This window comes from Euphorbia lathyris, chromosome 1 (assembly GCF_963576675.1).
Source record: "Euphorbia lathyris chromosome 1, ddEupLath1.1, whole genome shotgun sequence".
Lineage (NCBI taxonomy): Eukaryota > Viridiplantae > Streptophyta > Magnoliopsida > Malpighiales > Euphorbiaceae > Euphorbia > Euphorbia lathyris.
Window position 1 is genome coordinate 108,378,540 of NC_088910.1, and position 14,373 is coordinate 108,392,912.

The window sequence follows — 14,373 nt, forward strand, 5'->3', positions numbered from 1 at the left end:
AAGAATCTCCATAAACTGAAAAATCATCCATAAATACTTCCATGATATCTTCGATGAAATCATTAAAAATTGCAGTCATGCAACGTTGAAAAGTTGCTGGTGCATTACATAAACCAAAAGGCATTCTTCTATATGCAAATGTTCCATAAGGACATATGAAGGTTGTTTTATCTTGGTCATCCGGGTAAATATATATTTGAAAGAATCCGGAATAACCATCGAGAAAACAATAAAATGCATGACCGGCTATCCTTTCGATCATTTGATCGATGAAAGGTAAAGGAAAATGATCTTTCCTAGTTGCCTTATTTAGGTTCATATAATCTATACAAACCCTCCAACCGGTGGTGGTTCGCGTAGGTATTAATTCACCTTCATCATTCCTTACTACAGTTATACCTCCCTTTTTGGGTACACAATGGATTGGACTAACCCATTCACTATCCGAAATAGGATAAATGATTCCATTGTCTAAAAGTTTAGTAATCTCATTTTTGACTACTTCTTTCATGTTCGGATTTAAACGTCTTTGTCTATCCGCTTTAGGTGGCTTATCTTCTTCTAAGTGAATCCTATGCATTACAATACTAGGATTAATCCCTTTAAAATCTGAAATCTGCCATCCCATACTTCCTATTCTATTTCTAACAACTTCTTTCAATTTTTCTTCTTGATTTTCTGTTAATTTGTTAGAGATGATTATAGGTAGAGTGTCACTTCCGCCTAGGAAAGTGTATCTCAGATGGTTTGGTAGTTCTTTAAGTTCTAATTTAGGTGGAACTATTACTGAAGGCGGAACTGGTCCATCTTCTCGAATCAAAGGCTCTGGGTCCTTATCTTCTAATTCTTCACCCATTATAGGTTCTATTATTTCTTCTCTTTGAACAATGTCATTAACACATTCTTCAATTAAATCAAGCTTCATACAAGCGAAATCCTCCATAGGATATTTCATCGCTTGATTCATATCGAACTCGATCTTATCGTCACCTATTCGTAAAACTACTTTTCCTTCCGACACATCAACTAGAGCACGTCCCGTGTTCATGAATGATCTACCAAAGATTAGCGGACAATTAGCATCATAAGCAAAATCTAAGATAACAAAATCAGTAGGAAAAATAAATTTGTCAACTTTTACCAAAACGTCTTCAATTATACCATATGGTCTTTTAGTGGATTGATCCGCTAATTGCAAAACCATATTGGTACGCTTGATGTCTTCTTCTAATCCTAATTTCTCAAAAATAGACAATGGCATCAAGTTTATACTAGCTCCTAAATCGCAAAGACAGCTTGGGAATTCCATATTTCCCAAAGTACACGGAATGGTAAAGCATCCTGGATCTTTGAGTTTAGTAGGTAATTTGCTTGATACTATCGAACTACATTCTTCAGAAAGTGAAATGGATGAAATTCCTTCCCAACTAATCTTTTTTGAAATTAAATCTTTCAAGAATTTTCCATAGTTAGGGATTTGCGTAATCGCATCCATGAATGTTAAATTTATATGTAAATTTTTAAGTTTGTCTAAAAATGATAACAGTTGTTTATCATGGTCCTTATTTTGGACCCTGTGTGGAAAAGGTGGCTTTGGTACAAAGGGTTTCGGATTAGAGTCAATTGGTGTATCTTTTTGTTTTAATGTATCTTCTTTGGATTTTGGTAAATCATTTCCAGGTAAAGTTGAAATTCCGGGCATTTCCGGACCTAAATAGTTTTTCCCCGAACGAAGAGTGATAGCCTTAACATGCTCTTTCGGATTTTCTTCCGTTTGGCTGGGAAGACTTCCCTCTTTGCGGGATGGAATTGATTTAGCAAGTTGTCCAATTTGAACCTCCAAATTATGGATGCTAGATGATTGGTTTTTGATAAGCTGATCGAATTTATTTTCGATCCGTTTAAAACCATCGTCTTGATTACTTACCTTTCCATTCATAGCATCTATAAATTTGTCGATTTTTGAAGATAAAGTGCTAATCGTATCTCTTGTTTGATTTTGATAATTGTTTATACGATATTGATTAGCATTTGCATTATTATTATTATTACCATCTTTCCAGTTAAAGTTAGGATGATTTCTCCATCCAGGATTATAAGTATTAGAATAAGGATTAGTAGTTTGGTTTTGTCCTTGGACAAAATTTACCTGTTCTATCTCATTCATACCTTCGTAGTCAATGTCTCTCTGGATCGGATCATTAGGATCACATGGTGCCATAAATTTATCAATTTTGTGCGATAAGGCAGAAAATTGGGCTTGTAACATTGCTACAGGATCAAGATTCATTATACCTTTAACCGATGATGTACATGAGGATGATGGTTTCGCCGTTGGTATATGTCCACGCTCTGCGGGCCACATACTGCTGTTGATTGCCATTTCCTCCAAAAGTTCTCTTGCTTGGGCGGACGTCTTCTTCATAAATAACCCTCCAGACATAGCATCTAATGAACCTCTAGTCGTAGGATTTAATCCATTATAGAATGTCTGCATTAAAAGTGCATCTGGCAATTGGTGGTGTGGGCATAAACGTTGAAGTTCTTTAAAACGTTCCCAAGCTTCATAAAGAGTTTCATTATCATTTTGTGTAAAAGATGTCAACTCTTTGATGACTCTTGCGGTTTTTGCTAAAGGAAAATATTTTTGTAAAAATGCTTGGGCTAATTGGTCCCAAGTTTCAAATGTTGCAGCAGGCATAGAAGTTAACCAAATTTTTGCCTTATCCTTCAAAGTGAAAGGAAAGAGGCGAAGTTTGATTGCTTCAGCTGTTACATCAGTAATTTTAAAAGTGTCACAAATTTCTAAGAAATTTGTCAAATGTGCATTAGGGTTTTCGTTAGGCAATCCGTAAAACGTTACGTTGTTTTGCAACATATTAAGCAAAGCAGGCTTAATTTCAAATTGATTTGCGTTTATACGGGGTCTAACTACACTATTAGTTACACCGGCCATTCCTGGCCTAGCGTAATCCATAAGTGTCGGTGGATCGGCCATAATTTCTGGCTGGTCTACTTTTGTTTTTAAGGGTGTTTTGTCTTTTTTGTTGTTTTTCTTGTTTTTCTTAAGTGTTCTTTCAATTTCTGGATCAAAAGGATCTGGTGGCGTGCCCGAATTTCGTGAACTGCGCATCAACTTGAAATTGTAACACGAGCCCAACTACCTTCAAAACAAAATTGAAAGCAAATATGTTATAAAACTGAAAATAAATAAAATATAAAAGTTGTATAAAAATAATGTATAAACCTAGATTCGAAAATAAAATGCGAAAAATAAAAATTTTGTCAAAAATTTTGGCGTATCCCCGGCAATGGCGCCAAAAACTTGTTGAGCGATTTTCGCAAGTGCACGGTTTCGCTTGTAGTAATAAAAATATCGATCCCACAGAGATACGTTTTTTAACGAAAAACTTATTTTTGAATCTTTAATTTCGAACTTGTTAGATTTATAAAATGTAAATAAAAAGTGAAAATTGGATTAATTGAATTTAGGAAATTTATTTGATTGAATTTGTAAACTTTGAGTATTTGAAAATGCTGGAATAAGATTATATATTTAGAATAAATCGATTGTTAGAAAGATCTTCTGATTTTAAGGATGAATTTTACAAAACAGGAACATTTAGAACTTATTAGAAAAAGGAATGAATTTGTTCATTTGCATTAAGCAAAGAAAACAACTTAAACTTTGTATTATTATGATGATGAAATAAATGACGGAACCTCTAATTAATTGGCTTTGAATGCGACAAAACCCTTTCGGGATAGTTGCCCTTACTCAAATTAACACTCTTTCGAGATGATAATTTGCCTAAGTGTTCAACAAAGTTTCCTTGTAATGATTTTGAATTCAAGTGCATATTAATGAAAACACCAGCCTCACTTATATTGGATTGGTTACCATAAGTGCTGCATAACGATTTGTCGAATAGAACGGACTTTATTAGATGAAATGTAAATTGATACAAGTTTACAGAGAATAAGGAGCATCGAGTTCTTCGAGGGCGTGCAAGTGAAGGGCTTGATCGGTTCCACTTCCTTGGGTTTCCTAGGAGGTTGTCAGGCTCGGGGGCGAACACTTTACTCAATCTTCTCGCTGTAACTTCGTAATAGGGATTCGGTCGGCCACTACCATGATGCAAACTAAAACTGGAACAATGTCTAAACGCTACTGAGTTGTAATTAAACTATAAACAATATGTGTACCTCATCTTGTTTTGTACAGAATCTAATTTCTAACTCTCGAAATGTTTTTACTTAGAACTTCGACATAAGTTCTACGCTCTGATTTCTATATCTATATTATAGCATTTCATTACACTTTTTCTCAACATCAACTCTTTATTTATAGATGTTGAAGGGTTGTGTTTGAAGTGATGTATCCGTTGGTTAAGAGTCGTGTCCGTTGTGAAAGGACGTCTTTATCCACTTGAACGAACGCGTTTCTTGGATTTTCAGCATGTGTTAAATGCTCTTGGTGAATTTCTGCACTTACCGAGGATAGTAATCCGCGGCCGTGAATGACGTAGCACTGAGCTTGAGCGACGGACGAAGGGGAGAATTGGTTGTACCGCGCGTGTCGCGGCCGCGGGTCTGGGATCCACTGTCGCGGCCCGGCAGGTTTTCTTACTTCTTGCTTTCGTTCGTGTCCTCGACTTGGTGCTTTCGATTTACGTCGTCTTTGACTCCTTTTGTAGGGCTTTTCTTCTGTTTTAGATCCTTTTTCGTTCCTATTTGGATTTTACCAAATATTCAAGTACCTTGCAAGAAAGAAAGATATTCGAAAATAAAAGTAATCTAAACAGATATAAATAACACAAATTCGTAATAAAAATGATGTAAATGTTAATGATATTTTAGGTATATTTTGGGCTTAACAGGTACAGTATAATACGATCCTTCATCAACTATATCCTGTCGGTCAATTCCTTATAACCATGGAATGTGTCAAGGTTACATATGACGAAGAGTCCGGTTTTACTTGTACAGGTTGAATTCACTCTGAAAAGATAAGTTAAGTGAAATGTTCATTTCTACTCTTAACTGTATCACCTTGCAAGGATTTCAGTCAATTCACCACAAGCGGCCATTTGGATATATCTCCCACTTACCGGGAGTGACGAATGCTCAATCTGACATTAACTATTCTGCAATTACTTTGTGTGATACCCAACCCTGCTCTCACACACCCTAGGCTCTCACCTATTGGATCGTGCTCGCAGGGAATCAAAATTTCAGACTCCATAATCCAGAATCACTAATTAACGAATGTTTGAGTCTGAGGATTAGTTATACCTACTAATACCAATGAGATGAACAGTTGACACATTAGATAAATCAATCCATTCTGTTATCTCAAGTCGGGTCCCAATCCTAATGAACTCCTTCATCGGATCCATGTAACTGTCTAGATATCCGAATATCTAAAGCTTGTGAGATCAGCTTTCTATCTCGACAGAAAACACTGTTACATGCAAGTCTCAACAGTAATATGACAACCCCTATAACATATCACTTGACTTGGGTTTACTTTAAGTTTATTGGTCTATTATAAAGTATAGTCTCACTTCATGCTTGTATAAACACTTTATAACTACTTAAATAAACTTAGGGTTACTTTCTTTACGAAAGATTCTTGCCTTTATATATAGTTATATTTTAATGCTATATATCTGATTAAACAAATGATCAAATAAACAATTTATTCATTAATATTAATATGCTAAAACAATTGTCTTTAGGACACTAAACTCCAACAATTGATAGCCGAAGCATTATTTTGTAGTTTTCTAAGGTCATCTTCTGACCACTCAGTTTCACTCTTAACAACTTTCTCGTTGTTTACCATTTTGTAAGGCACGAACGGGCCTTGAACTATTGCAAGCCACGCACTCATGTTTGTAGCCTGAATAAAAATTTTCATCCTGTTCTTCCAAAATGTATAATTTGATCCGAAGAACAAGGGAGGCCGACTAATAGACAATCCATTAGGGAGTATCTGTGTTGTTTAATTTCCAGGAAGGAAACGAGTGCTGTTCTCAGCCATTTACAGGGATCAGCTCAAGATAGTTTTATCTTTGAGTAGTGAGCTACTATGCTCTGATACCACTTGTTGGTCCCATGTAATTAGTTCCAAGGGGGGGGGGGGGGTTAGGAACTAATGTAACTTTTTCGCTTAATTATGCTGACTTAATTTAATTCTTTAAATTACTTTACTCAGTTTTGGTCAGCAAGGCCGAGCGAGATGTAAGGCAGCTTTAGTCAGAGGCTGACTAGAACCGTTTCACTTGTGAGTTGGGAATTAACACTTAAGGTCAGCTTCCAACTCAGCACTCTGATTACTCAGTGTCAGCTTATACAATTTATATCCTGAGTAACTTAAGCAAGCAACACATACATATATATATTGAGAGAAAGAGTTAGAAATTACTCAGCAGACTTATCCTGGTTCGGCCTCACCGCCTACGTCCAGTCCCCAGAATCCTTCCGGGCTTTTTCAATCCACTACTGAGCTCTTTAAAGGTAGAGCACAAACCGTTTACAAGCAATTGAGTATGCAAAAGTACCGTCCTCTATTCGTCTACTCAACCCTACTGAGCGCTATAACCAAACACTAAGATTTTCTCTACCACTAAGTACTACAACCGAGTACTCAGCACCACTCTCTTAATCTTTACAATTGATACAGATTTGTTCTTTCTAGATGAAGAACACTTTAGATGAATACAAATTCAATCTAGACTTTTACACAGAAATAAGATTTGGGTGTAAGAATTTGCTTTTTCTTGTTTGTATGTGCTTGTATGTATGCTTTTCTCTTTTGTATTTCAGCAAAGGATCCAAGAGATGAACTTGTCCTTTTATAGTGAAATCGGATGCCTCAATCATTTGAATTCGGATCTGTCCGTTGAATTCAAACGTTCTTCTTGCGTCATTCATTGGTCAGCATACAGTTTTGCAGGCCAATCCTGTCGTGTGAATTTAGCAGGTGTCAGGCTTGTCTTCTTCCGCCAGGTTCGTCTTCTAACGCCAGTTTCATCTTTTAGCCAAAGGCCAGTTGACCCATGCATCTTGAAACTGTCTCCTTGCGTAATTCCAAAGCTTCTGTATTGGGGTAGACTTATTTCGGATCTTGTCTTTTAGTAAATGGATCATTCGCGCTGTCCTGACGAACACTCAGCTTGACTTTATTGACGTTGCCTTTGTTCTTTATTTATATCGGAGACTGAGTACCATTCCACTCAGCGTCTTCGGACAGCTTCGTCTTCAAGCATTTGTTCTGAAGAATACTTTTCTTCTATAATGCTGAGTTACACTTCTACTCAGCTTGTGCTGTGTCTCATGCTGACTTCATCCTGTCTTACTTTTTATTTCTGTTCTCATTTATAATTATACTCAACATTGAACAAACACATTAGTACAATTAAATCAAAGCACATAAATTTAATTGTCTTAATCATGAGATTAACTTAAATAATTTTGTCAAATCAAAATCATGTGGAAAGGTGTTTCAACACGGGGTCCTCCCTGTTATGGATCGTGTTTGAACATAGTCAAAGTATCACATTCCACAATCTAGAATCACTAATTAATATTCCTTTGAGTTCGAGGATTACTTATACCTACTAATACCAATGTGATGAACATGTGACATAGGATAAATCCATCCATCCTGTTATCTCAAGTTGGGTCCCCAATTCTAATAAACTCCTTCACCGGATCCATGTAACTGCCCAGATATCCACATATCTAAAGCTTGTGAGATCAGCTCTCTGTTCACAACAGAAGACATTATTACATGCAAGTCTCAACAGTATTATGTCAATCCCTATTCAAACATATTACTTGACTTGGGGTGGTTTTAAGTTTATTAGTTTATTATAATGTTTTGTCTCACTTCATGCTTGTATGAACACTTTATAATCACTTTAAATAAACTTAAGAATTTTCTTTTATTTGACTTATTTAGTTCTTAGTGATTGCCTTTATATATAGTTGAAAACTATATCTTATTATAACAAATGATATAAAAGAACAATTCATTTACAGCTGGTTTATATCCTACAACAATTGACTATAGGACACTAAACCCCAACAAGACGCACTTTATAGCTTTCAACCGTACTATCCGCATGGCGCTTCATTTGAAATAGCAAACAACATGTCACAATATTTCTATCTGGTGGATGTGGAACAAGTTTCCATGTATTATTGTCGAGCAACGCCTTAATCTCATTAGAAATGGAACATCTCCACTCAGAACTCTTATTCTCTTTGGAAAAGCATATGGAACCAATGACACCATGCTCATGCGTGGTAGTTAGCACCAAAAATTGTCCCAAGGAATGGCGAGTGAAATCACGAAGATGCATCGTGTGATTTCAAGTGTTTATGAAAGAGGTTATGGAGAAGTTACGGTCGATGTGTTCTGGGCAACTACTTATAGGGGGGCTGCTAAGATAAATATTATATAGTTAGTTAGAGTTGATAATATTTATCATATTTATCTTGTTGGTTAAGTTTACTCTTATCTTATTTGTTATGATCATTCTGATCTCCTAGTAATTATTTTTATACTAGGACTTTGATGACTAGTGGAGAATTTCCGATTGACTTCCGTCCCTGTGGGGGCGTCGTTGGGTTCGACGGGAGGAAGCTCCGATGCCAAAGTTAGTATAGAGGAACAAGTGAGCAAACTGAATTGACAAAGGGTGAGCGAATATGTACCTTGATAGCTCGAGATACTAGCTATATATAGTCATGAAGTTGTAACCTTTAGTAACTTAGAAAGTCTCCATTAATGCTCCATTAATGGTGGTTACTGATTCCCTTTAAGCATGTCCGTTTAGGAAATTGATTGCTTATTAATGGTCTTTAGTGCGGGATAGGCTCAACTGTTTCAATAGCGAATTGGGCGGTTATGGTGATTCGCCTCTTAAGTTCGCCCGCGGATCTCTTGTGGTGAGATGTTGGTGATCCGCCTGTCGGATCCCTCTGCTCAATACGCTATGATACGCCAGTATCAGGTGATCAACACGTGGCCGTTTTAGGCGAATATCCTTTTTGATCCTTGGGATAATATCACAATGTTATCAGACTTTTCTTTACATAGGGTTTGTTGAATAATTTATATATAAGGATAAATTGAAGAGAAAAGTGAAAAATAAACTTTGTGATTTTGTCCATTTTAAATATAGTCTCGTGGTTTAAAACTTGACAAACATGTACCTTGAAAATTTATTTCATTAGCAAATATAGTAAAAATATTAACACTGCTAGAAAATGCTTACATGGCAAGTTTTGGTGAAATGGTCCAAGAATAATTTTATCTTTCTTGTTATTTATTTTTGTAACATGAATTTTATACTTTTTCTATCCCTAACTTCACGCTTTCTTATCATTTTCTCCTCTCCTTCACTGGTTCACTCTCATTTTGAAACTAGTAAAATGAAATTGCGTTTTCACTCTCATTCTTCTTTAGTTCAACCAAGAAGGAAGGATGATTCTTCGCTGCTATAGAAAACGACGATGTTTTATTCCCTGAAAACGACAACACTTTCTTCTCTAGGAAAGAATGAAGAATGAATGAGTTGTTAAATTTGAGGAGAAGAAATCGTAGAGGGAAAATCAAAGGGGGATTCGAGACTCATGCATTAATATTTTCAATTGAATCTTTATTTAATAAGAGAACACCTTTTTAACTGATTCAGTTGAATGAGTTTTGTAGATTAATGGTTTATCTGTAAGTCTATATTCAATTGAAACACTTTAAATTGGATGGAATTTTTAACTGATTGTAGATTCAATCGAAAACACTTTAATCTACCTTATTTTTAGGTGGGACGAAGATGTTTAGGATACCTTAAAAGAAGGTACCATGTTAGTTTCAGAAATAAAAATTCATTCATATATGATCTTTTTCGTAAAACATTTTGGAAGAGATCGTTCCAGTGGCTCTTTCAATTAGAGATCGATTTTAATGGTGGCTTTTCTAGTGCAGTTCATTAATATATTGACACAGTAAAAAGCGATTTTAATCTCTTCTAATTTGACCAATGTTGGAATCCTTTCTCTAAAATTGAACAAATCGGAAAGCCGATCCTTCTTTATCAACAGAGGATAGAGGATAAATGATAAAAGAAAAAAAGAAGAAGAATCTCATGTAAAAGTGTATAAGATTTATGATAGAATGATAGAGATAATTAGAAATGGAGAGTGGGAGATAAAATAAAAGTTCATACAATAAAAATATCCTTTTATTATTTGATTAAAAATTGTCATATCATTTCTAATAGTGTTTTTTTTTAACAAAATGAACCTCGAAATAGATGTTTGTCAAATTTTAAAATGCAGAATTACGTTTGAACATAATTGGAATCACGTAGTTTATTTTTATATTTTGTTTTTCTTAATTGAATTTTTTAAGTAATCAATAATATTCAAATCTTATTACACTTAAACAGTTACTTATAATAATGTAGTCTTTTTTTTATTATTATTATTTTAGTATTTTGGGTATAAATTTCATGATTAGAGATTTAGTGAATTTCATGGTTAGAGTGTTGTTGAATCCAAGGAAATTGCTATAAACTAAAAAGATGCTTTTATTTATATGTAGGGTAAATTACACCCATGACCATTAAACTTTATCCATTTTAATATTACGACCATTGAACTTTAATTCTTAACAATATGATTACTGAACTTTATACTTTTTAACGCCGGTAACAACTCAACTTTAACTAACTTATCAAAATGACTGTTAACGACTTCAAAAGGAAAATATTCAAGAATTAAAGTTGTTCAGAACGATATTTACCATGAAACCATGTTCTTGAGATGAAACCATATTCTTTATTTTCTAAAATCACATTTTCTGAAGCTCTCTCCAACTCTAAAAATTCACTTTGTCTTTCCTAACCAAAGAACACCTAAATGACTTCAAAATGAAAATTTACAAGAATTAAAATTTCTTAGAATATAATTAACTCTTCGGATTTTTTATTTTGATACCGTCAATGTCATTTTGAGACATTGAGTGATTACATATGTTAAAAAGTGTTAAGAATTTAGTGACCAGAATGTTAAAATGGGAAAAGATCAGTGACTATGGATGTAATTTACCCTCTACATGTATGTACGTACGTATACAGATACTTCTAGTAATTCTCATTGATCTTTGCTCAAACTACCTTTTACGTTATACCCACAAGCTAAAGTGCATTCTCTTAATGAAGTCCTAATTTTTATTAATTAAATTAATTTTGTATTTTTGAAACAAAACTTTATTAATTAAATAAATAATTTACGAAGAGTTTTTTTCTATTATAACTTTTTATTATATCAAAAAACTCAATATCAAAACAACTTCTAGGTGACTTTTCTCTGAATGGTTTTCTCTCGACTTGTGCTCTTCACAAGATTTTTCTCGTATTGATTTTTTGGTAAGTTTTTTTCTTGTTGATTTTCAGTGACGGTTTCATCGAGTAATTTGGAACTGTCCTATGCGAATCTGAGCCTTAAATTAATGTGGAGGATCCATATTTGAATGTTGATTGTTTGGATTTTTGCTAATATTTAGTTGAAAGATTTTTAACAGATAAATCAGTAGATTTTCAGGCTATGCGTGATCTCACGGCTTCTATATGGAGACCGGGTAAAAGAGTTTATATCAGATCAATTAACCCAAATTTGTTCATTTTCCAGTTTTTTCGTGAGTTTTATATAAGGAGAGTTATGGAGTACGGTCTGATAATAAATTTTGACAATTCAGAGATTGTCTGCGGATAAATTACCAGGTGAAGTACCTTTATTTCACATGGATACGGGTGTTCATTATGTCTAGTGGATTCATGTAAAAAAAATAGTTATGACTATTGGTAATCATATATGGAAGTTTATTGTCTCTTAACTTCCAAGGGATTTGGAGAGTTCATGCACATTAGAGTTTCGTTGGATATTAGGAAGTCGCCGGTGAGTAGAATGAAGTTAAAAAGACCAATTGGGGAATGATTTTGGGTTGATTTCAAATACGAGAGAATTGAACGCTTCTATTTTATTTGTGGATTGCTTGATCATACAGAAATCACTTGTTCTAAAGTGTATGAATCAGATAATCGGGAAGTTGTTAAGCCATATGAGATTGTAATGATAACACAGGCTGGTCGGAAGCATGCACCCAAGGGTGCAAGGGTGAGTGATGTTGGTGCTAGGAGCGGCAGACGATGACTAACGGTTCAACAAGGTTGAATTATAACTACCAATTTGGTAGCGGCGTAATTAGTGGAGATGTTAACTTGAATTAAGGAGATGAGCGGGAGGTTACTCAAATGGTAGTTGACAAAATAAGTGGGAGAATATTGAAAATGATGAGACAATTAATACTGTTTTAAACGAGGAGGTGGTTATATTGTACCCAAAACGTAGAAGAATGGAAAAATCATTAAAGAAGTGACGATTTCGAAAATTAAAAAAGAAATAGAAGTGGGCTTAAAAAGTGGGCAAAGGCATGATCTACTCGACAGGTTCACTTATCATCATGAATATCCTTGTTTGGAACTGTCGCGAACTGGACAATCCACAGTCAGTTTGTGGTCTATTAAATCTTGTCCGGGTTAATAAGCTTGTGAAAAGAAATTATTTGCCTCGTGTTGGAGAAGTTCTTGGGATCCGAAAAGGCTTAGTTGGTTAAAGAACAAGGGAGTTGATGGATGTATTATTGGGACAAATGTTGAAGTTGTAGTAACTGATACTCCATCCATTCTCAAATAAGTGTCGTTTTAGAATTTTCACACAAATTAAGAAACATAATTAATATACACTTAAATTAATAAATTTACATGGATTAACTAAATAAAAATTCTCTCTCCTATAATGATTGGAGAAAAAACTTTAAAAACTTAAAAAACACATAAATGAAGACAAAATTTAAATGCTTAGACCAAAAAATTATACTAAATTTTATTGAAAAATGAAAACGACACTTAAAAAAGAACAAAAATAATTATCTAAAACGACACTTATTTGAGAATAGAGGGAGTATTGTACAATCTTCTTTTCGATCTCCTTATGACTTATTATTAAATGATTGTAGAAGTTATTAGGTTCTTTTAATAATGTTTATGTTAGTTTTGTTAATCGCTCTGCGGATAGAATCACTAATGATCTTATTAGAGCTTCCTATTTTAACTCAGAACTTATGAAGTGGTGTTCTTAGACTTCCAGATTTTATTGTTCAAGTTTTATGTTTTGATTCCGTTTAATGTATGATTTTTTTAAAACAAAAAAACTCAATATCATATATATTTTTTATAGACTTAATATATCAAGAACTCCTGGATTTGTTTCAAAAAGTTTGATGGACTCACAAACTTATAAAGTTTTTCTTAGCCTTTCAATTTGATTAAAGGCCACCTGAATTTGTTTTACGGCAATGAAAATAGGTTTATATTTTTCAGTAAAAAATCATTTGAAGTAAAAAAAGATGTAGAGTAATTAGTTGAGACAGAGTATAAGGGAAGTAAACAAAAACATTAACAAAAAAAAAAAACATCAAGAGAGAAGAACAATGTTTTGAAAATTAATAATATTCTGTAAAAAAAGATTAATAATAATGTAATAGGAAATAAAATAAAAAGAGAATATTAACATATATAACAATATCTAACAAATGTGACACATGTAAAATCAATTTTTAAGGCCACAGTTAAATTAACCATTCGTTAGTATTAGAAATACAATGAAAAATAGATATAAACTAAATAGAAGGTACATGAGAGACAGTAAAAAGAAGAGGTGAAAGATTAGATTTGTAGTTTCAGGTGGAAATTGAAACTCATATCTGCTTCTTGTGTTGTGTCAGCACTGAACAACCTGCCACCACTAACCCCTATCTCTCAATTCTCTCTCTATCTCTCTTAATTACCTTGCATATATTTATTTAACCAGCTTTGGAACTACATCATCTAGTAAACACTAGACTTAAAATTCGTCTTGAATAGGTCCAGATCCACTTCTCACACTAGCCGAACATCTCATCCGTGCTTCCAAAAGGTTCAATTTTCATAACGTCTGTTCAACGTGAATAACACCAACTTATAAGAAAAACCTACATTCTCGGTTCTTTTTTCAATATCTAACAACTTCTATGAGAGAAGTTATCAGGGCCGATCCTGAGATTTTAGAGGTCCAAGGGTGAGTTATCAAGTGGGACCCTAATAGATAAGTACAAATAAAAAATGAGTCAATTGTATAAAAGAATATTACTTAAAAATGCATTTTTTTACATTTAACAAACGATCTAATAAAAACATTTCATATGAAAAAACATTTTATATTGCTTTAAGTATCCAATTTCTTATAAAAAAAATGATT

General features: G+C 33.9%; 1 non-coding gene across 1 annotated transcript; it reads left to right on the top strand.

The window, feature by feature from the left end:
• Positions 1-2,513: 2,513 nt before the first annotated feature.
• LOC136215919 (small nucleolar RNA R71) lies at positions 2,514-2,620 on the top strand. The gene has a single exon (XR_010682921.1). It is a non-coding gene; the product is annotated as a small nucleolar RNA R71 (small nucleolar RNA).
• The last annotated feature ends 11,753 nt before the right edge of the window (positions 2,621-14,373 follow it).